The following is a 19,586-nucleotide window of genomic DNA, read 5'->3' as shown; positions in this document are numbered from 1 at the left end:
GAGAGGTATCCATACATCTCTCCATGTTGCTCTCAAAGTGCACCAGATTGATGCTTTTAACTTCAATATTTAAAATCTTCCCGGGGGAGCATGGCCCCGGACCCCCCTATGTGAGGTCCACTCCCCACTTATAAAAACAGCACTTCACCGCTGCTTACACCTATATGCCGTGAGCTGATCATCGAGCCTTCATTGTAATAGTCGCGGGTACACTGTGTGTGTGCGTGGGGATTGTTGCAGTAGAACATTCCACTGTAGCGCCCGGTACATTAATGGGAAACCCTACATGTTTGAGCACCCTCTATGAAACGTCAAGCTACCCCACAGCACCCCCAAAATAAATCTCTGGCGCCGCCACTGAGCCTGCAACCCCGTTTTAAAGAAATGTGCAGTGCAACACAGGCTCATTGCAGCCACCTGTGATAAGACACACTGTTTGGCCAAATATCAGCATTTTCTTTCTTTTCATTTGTTTGCACAGATTGCAAAGTGGCCAAGTATTATAACTTACTGTTCTAGCAAAGGGATTGCACAATTGTATTATGTATTTACTGTTTTGAGCACACAGACTTATGGAGCATTGTTTTATTATCACTGTTCTAGCAAAGGAATGCTCACGTTCATGTTGATGTATTTTAATAAATGTTAACTTGGCCCATTACGTGACTATTTGTGTTGGGGGGCCCGACTTTTGTTTTTCTCCAAAGGGGGGCTTGACAGAAAAAGTTTGAGAACCTCTGAGCTACATAAAGTGCAAGAGAAGATACCCCTGTATTAAAGTGCATTTAGCGGTGATTGCACGTCTGTTTGTTTCTCAAACATTCTTTGAGTTGACCTTTGAAGCTATTGAGAGTGGGACAATCCCGTATCTCAGTTGGGAGGCTGTTCCACAAAGAGCTGTCTTTAACGGAGAGGACATTTTGTCCAAAAGTGGTCCGTCTGCGGTGGACCTCACAGTCTCCTCTGGTTTCTGACCTAGTGCAGCGTCCAGTATGTTTTGTGGATGAATTCCCCTAAGGGAGGGGGGGGGGGGGCAGTCCATATACATTTCTTTGTATGTATTTCTGTGTGTTTGTGTTGCAGTAGCTCCATTATCACACTGCTGTATTTCAATAGATGCTCTTCTTTCCTGCAGGCCAGAGCTTCTGCCCCTCATGTAGGCGGTGTAGATTTAACCATACCAACTGAGCCTGAGGTGATGCATCACAAAGCATGAAATACAACATCTGGAGAAACTCTTCACATAATCAGTTTAGTGGCCAAAGTCCCAAAGTTTGTCTTGTCTATATTTCAAAGGTTCCTTTTCTTGACCACATGTAGAGCTTGGGGCTGGGAAGCAGTGTCAGACTCGCAGTAAACACATCCACTGGACGTTTCGGTTGCTCTTTCCAACGTTTGTTTTCCAGCAAAAACAAAACAAAATACGAAAACAATATTTAACGTAAATGTAAACAGCAGATCCTAATAATCCGTCTTTTACTAACACATAAGGCTGCGTCTGCGTGACAATGACGGTATTGCTGCTGCCTGCCGCCCTCCGTAAAGCTTTAGCCCCGCCCCTTTCACCTGAGCAAAGCGCACCTCTCACTGAAACAGAAGAATCTATTAATAAAGGTTCCAAATATATCAAAACTAAATAAACTTAAATGCGGCTCCTACGATCAGAAGTGATGGCGCTCAGGGAGGTGAAAGGACAAAACATAGTCGACTCGAAACCCATGGAAATATTACACAGGCAAACTCAGTGAGCAACAGCCCCTTATTTGGTCATTATTATCCTAATAAATGTGATTTTTGTTAAATTATTTGTATGTTTTTTATGATTTTATTGCATTTGTTCATTTTGTCTTACCTTCACAGAATTTGTATACATTTTTATTTTATTTATTCTATTGCCTATATTTGATCAATTTTAACTATGAACACAAGCCTTATTATTATAAATGTATTTATTAATATTATTTTTTTATTATACATTATTTTGCATTATTGTTATTATTTCATATTTATTTATTGTTTGTTTGTTTTTTCTTATTATTATTTTGTAATGATTATCTTTTTATTTATTTATTGTTATTATCTGTTTATTTATTTATTTGTTTGTTTCTTACATTTTTATATTTAATTATATTTGCACAGGTAGGAAACCAAAAGAGAAAAACAAACACAGAAAATAGTCCTCCTGTCTGAAAAGCCGTGACTCACCCCTCTCACCCCTCTCCTCTCACCTGTCTCACCTTTCTCTGCTGCATGCTTTTTTGTTTTGTTCTGTATGTGAGCAGAAACACAAAGCAGCTTCAGAGCTTTTCCTCTACCCCCCCCCCCCCCCCCCACAGTAAATCACCCGTGGAGTGTAAAATAACAGCTTCCTGCATCGGAGACGTGCCACAGCTGTGATTATCCTTCAGGGTCAGAATCCTGCGCTGTGATTGGCTCGTTTCACATTAAATGGAGCGTTTAGAGCCTCTCAATTAACTCCTGCTGCAAAATACATGTTTACACCAGAGAGCTTTCATCAGAGAGACATGATGCATTATGGGTGTTTTACCTCCTGTGATCAAATGTTACTTTATCATTGATCTGCTAACTCACAAAGTGTGTTGATAGATAGATAGATAGATAGATAGATAGATAGATAGATAGATAGATAGATAGATAGATAGAGAGATAGGTAGAGAGATAGAGAGATAGAGGAATGTGCCTTGTATATGTGATGCATTCAAAGACACAGAAAGAAGAATACGTAGCAAAGCAAAACAAAATGATTATAGCATTACATTTGCAGTATTTATAACCTCTCATAACACATGATGGAGTTATTTAGTGGGAATGCTGATACAGCATTCCCACTATATGTTATGCTACAGACGAAAAGTTTATTATTATTATTCCGCCGACATATTTTGGCCCTCTTCTCCTCCCACATTCAACATCGCAGAAACTCTGTTCAAACATCAAAACGTTCAGCTCGGTCGGGAATCGCAGGCAATTACTTTTCTCATTCATAACTTTCATAATTCCAGAGATACATCCCATAATTCATCACATTTTTAACCATTGAAGTCAATGGAGAAAATCTTCAGACTTGAACAATCTTCATGCGACTTCAACTGCTAACTGTTCCTTCATACTTTCACTCAGAAACCTCATTCCAACTTTAAAATGTTACACATCGTTCTGACATTATTCGTGTAACACAACTTTTAAATCTGATTCTTACTTCTAGAGATATTAAACATTGTTCAGACCTTGGTACAGAGGCCTTCTTCAGATTTTAACATTAACTAGAGTGCGTGATGTCACAGCTAGAGTGGAGCAAATCTTGACATTTCCATGGAAACGCATCCCTCGCCATAAAACACGATGTCCCTTTAACTCCAATGAAAATGTTCAAAAAGTGCTCAAAATTCACATGTGTGCTAACAGTCCAGCCGTGAAGACATCTACGAGACAGTTTTGAGATTTCTTCAAATGCCGTTGCCATGGCAACACAATGCTCGCCATGAAACACGGTTTTCTCATAACTTCAGTGAAAATGCTTCAAACAGCCCAAAACTTCACAGGTTTGGTAACGATGCAGCCATCAACGCATCTAACCATATTATGGGGTGTCATCAAATGCCGTTGCCATGGCGACAGACCACTCGCCATGAAGCACGATGTCGCTGTAAGTCCAATGGACACGGTCCGATCGCCCCCCAAACTTCGCTTGTATATCACCAGTCCAGCCCTCAACAGCTCTACGTCAATTATGGGGTTTCTTCAAATGCCGTTGCCATGGCAACACAATGCTCGCCATGAAACACGGTTTTCTCAGTGAAAATGCTCCAAACGGCCTAAAACTTCACAGGTTTGGTAACGATGCAGCCATCAACGCATCTAACCGTATTATGGGGTGTCATCAAATGCTGTTGCCATGGCGACAGACCACTCGCCATGAAGCACGATGTCGCTGTAAGTCCAATGGACACGGTCCGATCGTCCTCCAAACTTCGCTTGTATATCACCGGTACAGCCCTCAACAGCTCTACGTCAATTATGGGGTTTCTTCAAATGCCGTTGCCATGGTAACACAAGCCTCGCCATGAAACATGGTTTTCTCATAACTTCAGTGAAAATGCTCCAAACAGCCCAAAACTTCACAGGTTTGGTAACGATGCAGCCATCCACACGTCTAAGCGTATTATGGGATGTCATCAAATGCCGTTGGCATGGCGACAGATCATTCACCATCAAGTTAGTTCAAAAGTTTGCAGTTCAAATATTCTGCTGCTTTTCCAAGCCTTTTTACGTTCTTTTCTTCTCTCATCACACATTCAAGCCCCCAGTGTTCATGTATCATTTCAATATAAATTCTTCACTTTCTTCTTACACATTACATTTCAGCATAAAGCATTCCCACTAGCAATTTCTTCAGGAATTGCATTCTCTAGTTAAGTATGAAGTTCTGCAGTTATGTGGTACCTTGTTCTCCCTCATGCTGCCTGCACATGTGAGGGAAATGACAATAATGATGATTTAATTAGATTTTTGAAGCTGTTAAAGTGTCTGCTGCCAAAATATCTGTGTTTCACTATACGTTAAAGGTCCTTTTTAACAATGTTAACATGTGCAGGAGACACAGGATACCTTTTGGGGATTGGTTGTGAGAATTTTTCTCCGCTTGAAATTGAACTGTTTCCGACTTTTGTCCCGATCCGCTGCAGAGTCAACATGTGATTGTTTACTTCACTGACTGTTGTTCTTTTGTCTTTATCTACATGCAGGCAGAAATACAAGAGCGCCTCGCAGAGGTAAGACACACACACACACACACACACACACACACACACACACACACACACACACACACACACACACACACACACACACACACACACACACACACACACACACACACACACACACACACACACCCTCAGGGGACCCGATCCCTATGTTGGGAACCCTTTGTACTGTGTTATAAAAGTATTTCAAAAAGTTACCCTAATAAAACATATATACAAATAGGAGGCTTTATAGAAGAGTGCACGTTTTTAAAATTCAAAAGTCAATTTAATGTATGTGTATTTTGTAACTTATAGCATGTTCACTTTCTGCTCACCTAAATATACTCCTGGTTAATTGATAACTGATTTCATTGGCTCGTACCTGCACTCTGCACAATGACAATAACAAACTCCCATAATCTACTTCTAATAAAAATGCTAAAAAGTAAAAGATTAATACCTATTTTATTTAAATAGAAATACCTGAATATCTGCCGTCTTTAAGTTTTATTTTTTCCCCGGTCCGACTCCCCCAGCTGTTACCATGGCAACAGATTCCATCCCGTTTACAGGAAGGTGTTTCGTTGCCGCGACGACGGCACGATGCACCGGGGTCTCGGCGACGTTTTTTTTAATGTCTTTATATTTTTTTCCTCGGCTTCACACAGTCTAAAACCCCTCAAATCCCCCCCCCGTCATAAAACACACACTCAGGGAGATATACTGTATACACATCATCAGTCTGAATCACAATCAGAATCACAATCTCAGTCTTTATTTATTTACATAGCACATTTAAAACAACCTCAGTTGACCAAAGTGCTGAACAGGGAACTAATATAAAATAACACGATAGGAGTACTATAATACAAAATAAAAACAAAAACATGATAAAAAGAACAACAACTAGAGACATATACAAACTCTAATACTGGAAACTTCTAATTATGGGAAATAAGAAAACGTCTTTTAAAACTACAATTCCCAGTAGAGACGGGCCATAGAACATGTTGCGAAACACAACGGAGAGGCGAAGTCCCTCCCTTTCCGGGGGAGCTCCATGGGACCTTATTTATGTATTGAAGTCAATGGAGAGAGAAAGATTATCTTTCCATCCCATTTGAATTGAGCCATGAATTACACATATGATGTTTGTCAATTTAAAAGATAATTTTGCAAGTCAAAAAAATAAAAATATGTCGTAAAACTGTGAACCGCTCAATGAACTACATCTCCCGTCTCGCACCACACACCAAGACGGCCGTCACGCTGGCACATTTTTAGTTAGTTGGTTCCGTAAGAGTCAGCATGCGGGACCGGCTTTACAAGGTTTCGGTGAGTAACACGAGTGTAATGTGTAACATTAATGACATCACTTACGCGTCTCTGGGATTTGTAGTCTTTCTAGTTACGTATTTTTCATAGTCTTATATTTCAACAGTTTTACGACAAACTGTGACTTTTTTGACATGGAAATGATTTTTTAAGATTGACAAACATCATATGTGTAATTCATGGCACAATTCAAACGGGATCGATAGATAATCTTTCTCTCCCCATTGACTTCAATACATAATCTTTCCGAAATAAGGTCCCATGGGTCGGAAGTAGATGGGCGTGACTTCGCCTCTCTATAGCCAGTATGTGTAGTTCTGGAGGGGGGGGGGTCATTCTCTAAAGCAACTTATTTTTAAAAAGAATCAGAAATCAGAAATCCTTTATCTGACCTGCAACGGGGAAATGCACATGGTTACAACAGCAGAACGTGCAGGTAAAGTGAGGAAAGAAATGAAATAATGGCTAAGTATGCACACGTTGTTGATAACACAATAAGTACAAAATAAAATAGCAGATATGTCCAGCATGGTGGGAGGATGTGGCTCAGTGAGTTAGTGCGTTGATGATCAGATCAGGGGAGCACAGGTTCAAACCCCACTGCAGTCAGCATGTCGTTGTGTCCCTGAGACACTTCACCCCAAATGGCTCCTGTGGGGATTGCCCACAGTATTGAGTATGTAAGTCACTTTGGATAAAAGCGTCTAACAAGTGACATGTGATGTAATATGGAAGTACATGTTCTTATGTTTATATATCTTTGTACTATTTTATTCTATTTTACCTTTTATTGCACATTCTTACTTATACTGTTTATAGCAGGGGTGCCCACACTTTTTCAGCTTGGGAGCTACTTTTAAAATGTCCAAGCCCAAAAGAACTACCTACAGCGCCCCTGCCCAATCTGTGTCGTGAGCGGGGGGGTGGGGGGTGTTAGTGGACTACACGGCGGATAAACTGTGGCGCGCTTACACTAATTGCGCCGCATAAGTGTGTCAGTAATGTGTGTCAGTAATGTGTGTGTCAGTAATGTGTGTGTGTCAGTATGTGTGTATCAGTAATGTGTGTGTGTCAGTAATGTGTGTATCAGTAATGTGTGTGTGTCAGTATGTGTGTATCAGTAATGTGTGTGTGTCAGTAATGTGTGTGTGTCAGTAATGTGTGTGTGTCAGTATGTGTGTGTCAGTAATGTGTGTATCAGTAATGTGTGTGTGTCAGTAATGTGTGTGTGTCAGTATGTGTGTATCAGTAATGTGTGTGTGTCAGTAATGTGTGTGTCAGTAATGTGTGTGTCAGTAATGTGTGTATCAGTAATGTGTGTGTGTCAGTAATGTGTGTGTGTCAGTAATGTGTGTGTCAGTATGTGTGTGTGTCAGTATGTGTGTGTCAGTAATGTGTGTGTGTCAGTAATGTGTGTGTGTCAGTATGTGTGTATCAGTAATGTGTGTGTGTGTGTCAGTATGTGTGTGTCAGTAATGTGTGTGTGTCAGTATGTGTGTATCAGTAATGTGTGTGTGTCAGTATGTGTGTATCAGTAATGTGTGTGTGTCAGTATGTGTGTATCAGTAATGTGTGTGTGTCAGTATATGTGTGTCAGTATGTGTGTATCAGTAATGTGTGTGTCAGTATGTGTGTGTGTCAGTATGTGTGTGTGTCAGTATGTGTGTGTGTCAGTATGTGTGTGTCAGTAATGTGTGTGTGTCAGTATGTGTGTATCAGTAATGTGTGTGTGTCAGTAATGTGTGTGTGTCAGTATGTGTGTATCAGTAATGTGTGTGTGTCAGTAATGTGTGTGTCCAGTATGTGTGTGTCAGTAATGTGTGTGTCAGTATGTGTGTATCAGTATGTGTGTGTGTCAGTATGTGTGTATCAGTATGTGTGTGTGTCAGTATGTGTGTATCAGTAATGTGTGTGTGCCAGTATGTGTGTATCAGTAATGTGTGTGTGTCAGTATGTGTGTGTCAGTAATGTGTGTGTGTCAGTATGTGTGTGTGTCAGTATGTGTGTGTCAGTAATGTGTGTGTGTCAGTAATGTGTGTGTCAGTAATGTGTGTGTGTCAGTATGTGTGTGTGTCAGTATGTGTGTGTGTCAGTAATGTGTGTGTCCAGTATGTGTGTGTCAGTAATGTGTGTGTACAAGTATGTGTGGTAGTCAGTACTGTGTGTGTGTCAGTATGTGTGTATCAGTATGAGGGTGTGTCAGTAGGTGTGGTATCATGGTGTAATCAGTATGTGTGTGTGTCAGTATGTGTGTGTCAGTATGTGTGTATCAGTATGTGTGTGTGTCAGTATGTGTGTATCAGTATGTGTGTGTGTCAGTATGTGTGTATCAGTAATTGTGTGTGTGCAGTATGTGTGTGTCAGTAATGTGTGTGTCAGTATGTGTGTGTGTCAGTAATGTGTGTGTGTCAGTAATGTGTGTGTGTCAGTATGTGTGTGTGTCAGTATGTGTGTGTCAGTAATGTGTGTGTGTCAGTATGTGTGTGTGTCAGTATGTGTGTGTGTCAGTATGTGTGTGTCAGTAATGTGTGTGTGTGTCAGTAATGTGTGTGTGTCAGTATGTGTGTGTCAGTAATGTGAGTGTGTCAGTATGTGTGTATCAGTAATGTGTGTGTGTCAGTATGTGTGTATCAGTAATGTGTGTGTCAGTAATGTGTGTGTGTCAGTATGTGTGTATCAGTAATGTGTGTAAAACAACATGTTTATCTTCTGGAGGAGACGCTGTGTGGGCGTTTGATTGACAGGAGGCGGGACATCAGGAAACAGATGGATGTGTTTGTGAACAGCAGCTGAGTGGGTTCCTGTCAGCAGGTGCAGACAGTATTCCTGCTCTCTGATGATGCGTTCAATGACACGTGTTAAAGAGAGAATCTGTGCATCTCTCTGGAGGACTGAACCGTTTCTAACGAGCCACTCAGAACTTAGAGAGAAATCCAAGTCACTTGGAAAAAGTTAATTGATTTTACAAAAGAAATCACTATATTACAAAAAAATATATTATAACATGTCAACAGAAACATTACCCCACTTAAAACATATATTGAAATTGTCCCTTTTTTAAACCAATTTACTGACTGGTCTAAAAAAAGGTTTTTGAAGTGGAGAGCTCTGCAGATTTAAAAAGATGTAGTGTTATACAGAAATGTGCAAATGATACAGAGGGATGTGCACGGCTCACAGTATTCAAAAGAACAAGATATTGCTCACACGATGTGCATTAATGCAATGCATGCTAATGAGATGGGTAAGAGTTAGATGTTGCTTTAGGTTTAGTTCAACACAGATATCAGCAGCCGGTTACAGATGTTATGGCTCGCTGCTTAAAGTTCACAGGATGATTCTTTGTCTCTGACCTTTTACGTCGTGTCCACTCAGATCTCAGCGAACAAATATCAAACAAGAAGGAAGCTTTTGAGTTTCCAGAAACATATTGCAGGTATTATTTCTTTTTGAAAGTTTCTCCCTGCAGCTCTCTGTCGGCTCAGACAGTGTTTTCCAGTTTCCGGCTACTTTTCATCCGAGTGTGCAGGTATAAATAGTTTTGGGTGGGCGAGTTCAGGGCGGATTTTCTGTCTGAAATCGGAGTGCCGACACTCGGTGAGACACAGAGAGAACAGCTGGGAGGAAATGACTTCCTGTGGACCCACTTTGTGACGAGGTATCTACATCGTGATGAGACTGAGAACAGCGTGAAGTGAATAGCTCTCATTAAAACACACACAACTGCTGTTCTGCTGCAGACAATGCTCACAAACTCATCACTGTTTGTGAGGACGGGCTGACAATGAACGTGAGACCAAATGACAAAAAACACATTATATTTTCTGGGTTACAACCAAACTACATGTGTTTTTAACTGGCACATAGAACATCTGCTACCTGGCTGTTGTGCATGGGTCATCTGGGGTCATATCTTTGTTATTTAAAAACACATGTAGTTTGGTTGTAAACAAGAAAATGAAATGTGTTTTTTGTCATTTTGTCTCCTGTCTCACGTTCACACATCGTTGCTCTGAGGTGCAGCAGCTCTCACTCAGCAGCTGATAAACATTTGGATGTGTGTTGTGCCCTGCGGTTCTCCATTAACTGGCACCACGTCTCCTTATTGTTTATTTCCATTCATTGTCAGCCCGTCCTCACAAACAGTGATGAGTTTGGATGCATTGTCTGACGGAGAATAGCAATTTTAGCTGTTTTAATGAGCTATTCACTTCATGCTGTTCTCAGTCTCATCATGATGCAGATACCTCGTCCCAAAGTGGATCCGCATCGTAAAATGAATGTTTAACTGGCACATGTAAATCTGCTAGGTGCATGGGTCATCTGGGGTCATATCTTTGTTATTTAAACATTCACTTTACAATACGTATCCACTTTGAGAAGAGGTATCTGCAGCGTGATGAGACTGAGAACAGCATGAAGTAGAAGAATAGCTCTCATTAAAACAGATATAGCTATTGTCCTGCAGACAATGCATCCAATCTCATTCCTGTTCCTGAGGTTAGCTGAACAATGAATGCTAACTGACAATAACTAAATATCCTGACAGTGATTGCGGCAGAGTGAGAGCTACTCCACCTCGATGTGACACAGGAGAACGATTATAAAATCAATGTTATATTTTCTGGTTTGCAACCAAATGAAATGTTTGAATGGCACATAGATAGTGTGATAGCTATCTGTTGTCATTTGAAGTCATCTTCAGCTTTTTAAAGATAGCTTTCCAACTTAAGCACTGGTATATGTTCAATCAATGTTTTGCTTGTTGTCATATTAGTTAGTTTTGTCACATCTTATATTCAATAGTTTACTTCACAAAAATGCCCCAAAGTATTTGAAATACATGAATCACTGAGCACATATGATTGTATGAACTACCAGGAAGCTACTGCAAAGATCAGAGCAATTCAACAAGTTGTTTTTTTAGAGTTTGCAACCAAAATAGATGTTGTGTTTAATTGCACGCTGACAACGACAGTATGCAAATAGCTGCTGTGAAGAGAGACCTTTGGGTGCACTATTTTGTTGGTTGAAGTTGCTTATTCTGAGTACCTGGAATTGAATCAGCATATTGGAAGTACACATCGCACATCTGCTCATTTATCTAAAAACAGGATTAGACATGACCTCTAGTTGATGTCCAGGTTATTTTTGGTAGAGAACTTTTCATTGCCTACTCTCTATCCGAGCACACTAGTTTTAATATACACTCAGTTGCGGATAATCAAGTCCATCTTCGTGCAATAAAATCTTTGTTCACGGACGTTTTATAATGTTTTCTTAAAAACTGTTATTGAGCGGTTGTGTGGAAATATCAATATGTTGTCATTTGGCTGCCTGTCCCCTTCCCTCCCAGTGTCTTCACAATGGATCCCTGAACACCTCGGACAAAAAGCAATTAAGGAGCCATTATTGCTTCGTTTTAAGGAAACACAAGATTTCCTTTTTTGGAATATTGATTTCCAATATGTTGAGCCGTGTTTAAATGGTTAAAGGGATTTACTCCTCAATCCTTCTGCAAATACAGCCAGAGATTACAGAGCCGCGTGAAAAGGGAAATGTAACGTTTGACTCTACAAAAACATCTTCTGCTTTTTCTTTGAAAGACCAGAGACTTGTTACCTGGTCTCTGGAAATGAAATGCTTTCAAGCCTTTTAAGAGAGCTACCAAATACTGGCCTTCATTTCAAAACCTGTACTCAAATCTAGCTTTTAAATGTGTGTTTTTAATTAATCAATCAATCAATCAATCAATCAATCAATCAATCAATCAATGTTTATTTATATAGCCCAATATCACAAATGTTACATTTGTCTCAGTGGACTTCACAGTTTGTACAGAATATCAGTGACAATACGACACCCTCTGTCCTTAGACCCTCTGTCCTTAGACCCTCTGTCCTTAGACCCTCTGTCCTTAGACCCTCTGTCCTTAGACCCTCACATCGTACAAGGAAACACTTCCAGAGAAAACCCCACAGTTTAAAGGGGAACATGGGAGAAACCTCAGGGAGAGCAGCAGAGGAGGGATCCCTCTCCCAGGACAGACAGACGTGCAATAGATGCCGTGTGTAAATTGAAGAGATAATACATTTACAGCATAGGTAGACCAAATGTTTGGAAATGCATGTGTCTATAATAAGAAGATGAATCCACGAGGATGTCAACAATCCTGTGGGAGCCATCAGGGAAGTAGTATGATGAGAGTCAGGCAGGACCACAGAGACAGGTTCAGCCACGACTCGAGGTCCAGGACTCAGATCAGGACTCAGATCAGGACTCAGATCAGGACTCAGATCAGGACTCAAGATCCAGGACTCAGGATCCAGGACTCAGGATCCAGGACTCAGGATCCAGGACTCAGGACTCAGATCAGGACTCAGGATCCAGGACTCAGATCAGGACTCAGGATCCAGGACTCAGATCAGGACTCAGATCAGGACTCAGATCAGGACTCAGATCAGGACTCAGGATCCAGGACTCAGGATCCAGGTCTCAGGATCCAGGACTCAGGATCCAGGACTCAGGACTCAGATCAGGACTCAGGATCCAGGACTCAGGATCCAGGACTCAGGACTCAGGACTCAGGATCAGCCACAACTCAGGATCCCGGCGTAGATAGACACCAAAAAGACATTTGGGGAAGCTGGGTTATTCAGAACATGAGAGTACACAGGTACAGACAGAGAGAAGGAAGAAGTGAGGTGTCCCCCGACAGTCTAAGCCTATAGCAGCAAAACTAGGGGCTGAATCTAATCAGCCATAACTATAAGCTTTCTCAAAAAGGAAGGTCTTAAGCGCACTTTTAATGCATGCTTTTGTTATCTGGTTGTATACTACCTTCTTTTAACCCTTTTCTAAAACCCTTTCTTCTTTAACCCTAACCCTACTGCCAGGTAGTTTTATTTTCTTAAGAGATCAATATAGTTTTACCTTTACCTATATACCTTTTATAATACATGACAACTAACATTGTCAGATAAATGTAGAGGGGGAACAAATACAATATTTGACCTATGGTATGTAGTGGAGTAGAAATATAAAGTCAGTCTGTGGCTATAAGTGTGGTTTATTGTCTCGTGTTTTTACATTAGTTTCTTTTTGTCCTATCGGTTTTGTCTAAATGTATTTATGCTGCTTTTTAATATATGTATTGATGTACAGCACTTTGGTCAACTTTGTTGTTTTTAAATGTGCTGTACAAATAAAGTTGGATTGGATTGGATATAGTAGCAGCAAATGGAAATACTCAATTAAGTACAAATACCTCAAAAAGATACTTTCCAACACTGATTACTTCTACTGCATTTGGTGATTTGTCTTCTAATGTGTGTGTCTGTGTGTGTGTGTGTGTGTGTGTGTGTGTGTGTGTGTGTGTGTGTGTGTGTGTGTGTGTGTGTGTGTGTGTGTGTGTGTGTGTCAGGCTGAAGGGGGTCCTGGAGCAGATGGACCGGGGGGTGGTGGACCTCCAGGAGCTCCGCAGGAACCTGGAGCTCGCAGCCGCCCATGTTGGATTCTGTCTACACCGACGAGACAAAGTAGGACTGATTTATGAATTAATTAATGGATGAATTATTACATGAATGGATAAATGGATGATTGGATGAATGGATGAATGAATGAATGAATGATGGATGAATGGATGAATGGATGAATGGATGAATGAATGAATGGATGAATGGATGAATGGATGAATGGATGAATGGATGAATGGATAAATGGATGAATGGATGAATGGAATGAATGGATGATTGGATGAATGGATGAATGGATGACTGAATGGATGGAATGAATGAATGAATGGATGAATGGATGAATGAATGAATGGATGAATGGATGAATGGATGAATGGATGAATGGATGAATGGATGAATGGATAAATGGATGAATGGATGAATGGATGAATGGATGCATGGATGAATGAATGAATGGATAAATGGATGAATGGATGAATGGATGAATGGATGAATGGATAAATGGATGAATGGATGGATGGATGAATGGATGAATGGATGAATGGATGAATGGATGAATGGATGAATGGATGAATGGATGAATGGATAAATGGATGAATGGATAAATGGATGAATGGATGAATGGATGAATGGATGAATGAATAAATGGATGAATGGATAAATGGATTGAATGGATGAATGGATAATGGATGAATGGATAAATGGATGAATGGATGAATGGATGAATGGATGAATGGATAATGGATGAATGTATTAAATGGATATGAATGGAATGAATGGATGAATGGATGAATAGAATGAATGGATGAATGGATGAATGGATGAATGAATGAATGGATTAAATGGATATGAATGGATGAATGGATGAATGGATGAATGGATAAATGGAATGAATGGATAATTAAGGATGAATGGAATGAATGGATGAATGGAATGAATGAATGAATGAATGAATAGATGAATGGATGAATGGATGAATGGATGAATGGATGAATGGAATGAATGGATGAATGGATGAATGGATGAATGGATAAATGGATGAATGGATAAATGGATGAATGGATGAATGGATGAATGGATGAATAGATGAATGGATGAATGGATGAATGGATGAATGGATGAATGGATGAATGGATAAATGGATGAATGGATAAATGGATGAATGGATGAATGGATGAATGGATGAATGAATGAATGAATGAATAGATGAATGATGAATGGATGAATGGATGAATGGATGAATGGATGAATGGATGAATGGATGAATGGACGAATGGATGCATGGATTGATGAATGGATGAATGACTGACTGCTGTTTCCGTCCTCCAGGCGTCTGTTGGACACGGAGGACGAGCTCAGCGACTTCCAGGCGGAGTCTGTGCCCAGCGAGGTCCGTGCTTGGCTGGCCGCACCTTCACCAGGAAGATGGGCGTGGCCAAGCGTCGCGCCCGAGGAGAAGCCGAGGTTCAGGAGCATCGTGCACGCAGTGCAGGCTGGGATATTCGTAGAAAGGTAAGAAAACACAGGGAAAGCTGCAGCAAAGTACACTCTAAAAAACTATTCATGGGGTTAGTAGATTCCACTTCAAAAATAAAAAAAATTGTTTTTTTACCTCAACTTATTTTAGTTAGTTTACAGCTCATTTTATAAGTCGGTCAAAAAATGTAACTTACAAATGTAATGATTTGGTTGGTTCAACTTAATTTAGTTTTTAAAGGTGAAAGCTAATGATGTTTGTAGTACTGAACTAATTGAGTTAATCAGATGGTACTCGGATTAACTTAATAATCGATTCAATTGGAAATGCTTTAAAAATTCAACGCAAATTGTTACCTCAATTTATTTAAGTAGAGCCGGTCTATATATATATTTAGTATATATACATGAATTTCACACACAATCTCACAAATAAAGATCTCTGAGCCAAATGATAGCCTCATAGTGCAAAGAAAAAAACACATATCCGCCGAAAGATGTGGGAATTTTGTTGATCGACCAAAAAAACAGCTTAAAAAAGTCAACAAAGAAATTCAATAGTTGCAAAAAAAAGGATAATTATTATTATGTATTTATTTCAACAAGGACCACGCATACAAATACATTCATCCCAGAAAAGAGAAGAGATGAATTATGCCAGAGTTTTAGCTAACCGCTCTTTTCCATCTGCAGTCCTTAGATTTAATGTCTTATTTTTTAAAGATATGTAAGAGAAATGTACTTTGCCACTTTATTTGTCATGCAGACTTTGTACTAGCAACCCCTTTTTGAGACATTTAAGGAAACAAAGACGTATGCAAAACGTTTCATATCTGGAGAAGCTTGTAGAGCAGAGCAGGATTTCTACATGAATCATTTGAAAGCCGTCTGAACCAAAGTAAACCCAGAGGAGAGCGTCTGAGCCGCCATCTGTGAGAGCAACACATCCAGCCTCCACAAGACTTCACACCTCTGCACACATATATATTATATGTTTGAAAATCTGGCCAAAAGAATATGTAAATGCCTGTTCTGTGCACTTTGAGTCTGGGTCTGTTTTATGGGTTTCTTCATTCTGCAGTAAACAAGAACATTTAGACATTATTTCCTTCGGACTCTGTGTCACTCGCTTGTTTGTGTTCATGTTTTAATGTAATAATGCACAAACTCAGCTCTATGAAGAAATGGAGAATACGTGGAGTTCGGTGTGGAAGAATAGACTCTGCACACACCTGTTTCTAATATTATCAGGTTATTCAATTAGTGGCAATCAGCCTGCACGATGTAGGTCTGCTCCTCGAATTATGGTTCTGTCGTTAATTTAGTTGAAGCAGGACAAAAGGCTGAAGACATTCGAAGAAGTAAAAAGAGCTAGAAACCTTTAAAGCCTAGACCATGGGTCGGAAAGAGGCGGCCCGCCAGCAATAGTATTTGGCCAGGAAAATTATTTTGAGAATAAAAATAAAATATTATTTTGAGATGTTTTTGTTTTTTTACAATATTGGACCGACAGTCGCACATATAGGCTGTAATGTCCGAATAGAGAATCTACCTACACCGGAAGAATGCTTATTGTACCTTTATCCATGTTGAGAGTGCACTGACGCTGATAGTGGATCAATAAGTAGCAGGACAGCGCGAGGTGCTGAAATAGCCAACATGCGGTGTGTGGTTTGAACAAAATAACACCAGCTCGCTAAATCATTCAAACGTAATGTTTACTTAGGATATCAAAACATTGACAACAAAATCGGAGAAGCCGCTTGATCATGGAGGGCGAGGGGTGGCGGTGCATATGCTGCACCCCAGCTGCCACCCCAGTTGGCAGCTTTGTTTTGAAAGAAAAGTTTTGGCTCATCGGACATTTATGAAATCCGAGTGCAAGGGAATGCAGCACGAGACGCGAGCCTTGTGCTGCGTTCCCTTGTAACCCCTCCCCCTGCCCTGGCGCGAGCATGGCAACGTGATTGACGGCGATTTCATTTGAACGGGACGGCGCAAAACGAGAAGCAATTTAAAAGATAAGTCTGTTAAAATACAGATAATAGCCCTGGCTTTTAACATGGGACTGAAATGGGGCTAGAGATGACGAGCCTCCCTTTGGGCAGGTCTAGCCAGAGGCTCTGGCCTTTGATTAGGTTCTGGCCCGCCATCTAGTGGCTCAGAAAGAAATTGTCCCAAGGCCAAACTTACTTGCCGACCCCTGGCCTAGACTAACACTTATGTTTAGTGTGTGTTCAAAACATCAGGGAATCAAAAAGTGGAAAGGCAAGAAGGAAGTCACGAAGGAACCAATGAGTTGCATGTATAGCAGTAAGAAATGAACTTAGGAGGCACAGATACTGTACGGGAGGACAAAAGGAGATATAGAGGAGGATAGAAGGAAAAAGAATAAGGAGGTATTGGAGGAAAGTGATGATAGAAAGAGGAAGAGTGGTGGAGAGTAAAATGAGCATGAACAGATAGAAAAGTAAGGAGCAGGTAAGAAGAGGTTATTAGAGCACAAGAGGACAGAAAGGAAAGGAAGCTGTGTGATGCATTATAATGATAACTTAATAAGATCTGTGACCCTTCAGAGTCCAGTCCCTCTGAAACAGAACAGACTCTTTCAGACGTGCAGTTATTTTTATCCGCAGCAGAAACCTGAAAAACAATCATCAACTTCTTCTAAAATAACCATCAGAAAGCATCCGGGGCCGACCTCTCCTCAGATGAGATTATGAGCAGAAACAGGAAGTGTAACGACGTTAGAGAGATGGGAGATCACATGGGGGGGGGGGAACAGGGAGGAGGGGGGGGGGGGGGGGGGGGGGGGGGGGTCATACCTTCAGAGGGGAAACAACACTATCAGCTGCTGAGGGCGTAATGACGCATGAAATACAAAAAAGACACTAAAACATAAAAAAAAACAATTTAAAATAACGTATCTTTTGCACCGCTCTCATAACACAACACGGTTACCATGGCGACCAACAGCCCATAATGCTCGCACAGTGTGGAGGATGGGTTAGGGTTTAGTGTGAGATCTGTGCATGATAATTAAACTGTGCATAATACAGCACTGTATATTTTTAATATTTTAAACCCTAGTGTGCACGTTTATATAAATATGTTTATTTGATGTGTAATACTACTATAATACTTCTTATGTTAAGTGTTCATATATTTGTATTTATTTACAATTTTATTTTCAGTCAAAAACCGTGCAAGTGTTCCAATTCAGATTCTCATCGGTAACTACATGTGTGTGTGTGTGTGTGTGTGTGTGTGTGTATGTATGTGTATGTGTGTGTGTGTGTGTGTGTGTGTGTGTGTGTGTGTGTGTGTGTGTGTGTGTGTGTGTGTGTGTGTGTGTGTGTGTGTGTGTGTGTGTGTGTGTGTGTGTGTGTGTGTGTGTGTGTGTGTGTGTGTGTGTACAGGATGTACAGACGGACCTCCAACATGGCCGGTCTCACCTACCCCGCCGCGGCTCTGACAGCTCTGAAGGTAAACACAAGTTATTCACTGTTTACTAAATATGTGTTTTCCTTTTCTCAGTCAGCTCCTTCCTCCTTCCTCCTTCCTCCTTCCTCCTTCCTCCTTCCTCCTGAACAACGGGAACAGATTTGTGTGGAAATTGAATCAATAATCCATTCAGCTGAAAATGTTATTAGGACCTAATGAATAATAATTATAATCATTCATTGAATTAGATATGCTGTCTCCTCTTCTTCTGTTGAGCAATCATTATAATGACACCGCCCCCTGCTGGCAGAGAGCTACATTACACCGAGGAGACGCACCTCTTGGGGCATGGTGTGTTTGTGGCCTCTTTGGGGCAGCGTCTCTCTGGTGATCTCGCTCCCGTTTTGCATCAAATTATGTTTTCTAGTACCTTTTTCTGGTCATTCTGAACCTCTTTTGGGTTATATGCATCTCTTTTTGTTCATTCTAAGCTCTGCGTGGCCTTTGTTGCATAATGTCTTTGGTTTTATTATCTCTTTTGGATATTTTGCAAATCTTTTTGGTTGTTTTAAATCTGTTTTTGTGAAGTCAAAGCTCTTTGTGGCCCTTTTTGCATCGGTTAATGGTTTTATAGTATCTCTTTTTGGTTGTTTAGCGTCTGTATAGTTGATTTTTAAACTTTTTAAATTGTATTTGTATTTGTTTTTGGTTGTGTTGCATCATTATTTCAAACTTCAGAGCGCTTTTTGTCTCTTTCAGCATTAGTTTAGCATCTTATTCTGTATTTTGCAGATTAACCTGTTAAGCCCGAGAGACCCCCGGTACCGGGGGCACTGCCGCAACATCTTGCAGGAAACAGTGTCTGAGGGCATGTTCATTTAATAAACTATGAATGTTTTATATCCATGTAACGGGAAGAAACTCATCTAACTGATAATTTTTATTTTTTTTTCAAAAGAAAACCCACAATGCTAACACTGAGCCTCTGAATTAGCAACGAGCGAAAAATGCTAACACCTTACTGCACCGAAAATCACTCACAAAACCTTATTATTTATCTTTTCACCACATCCAACACATCGACTCA

At 40.4% G+C, this 19,586-nt stretch overlaps 1 pseudogene; it reads left to right on the top strand.

The window, feature by feature from the left end:
* Positions 1-19,586, top strand: part of LOC117476951 — a 45,719-nt pseudogene that overhangs the window by 14,396 nt on the left and 11,737 nt on the right.

Source organism: Trematomus bernacchii, unplaced genomic scaffold (genome assembly GCF_902827165.1).
Source record: "Trematomus bernacchii unplaced genomic scaffold, fTreBer1.1, whole genome shotgun sequence".
Taxonomy (NCBI): Eukaryota; Metazoa; Chordata; class Actinopteri; order Perciformes; family Nototheniidae; genus Trematomus; species Trematomus bernacchii.
This window is presented reverse-complemented; position numbering and strand designations above follow the sequence as displayed.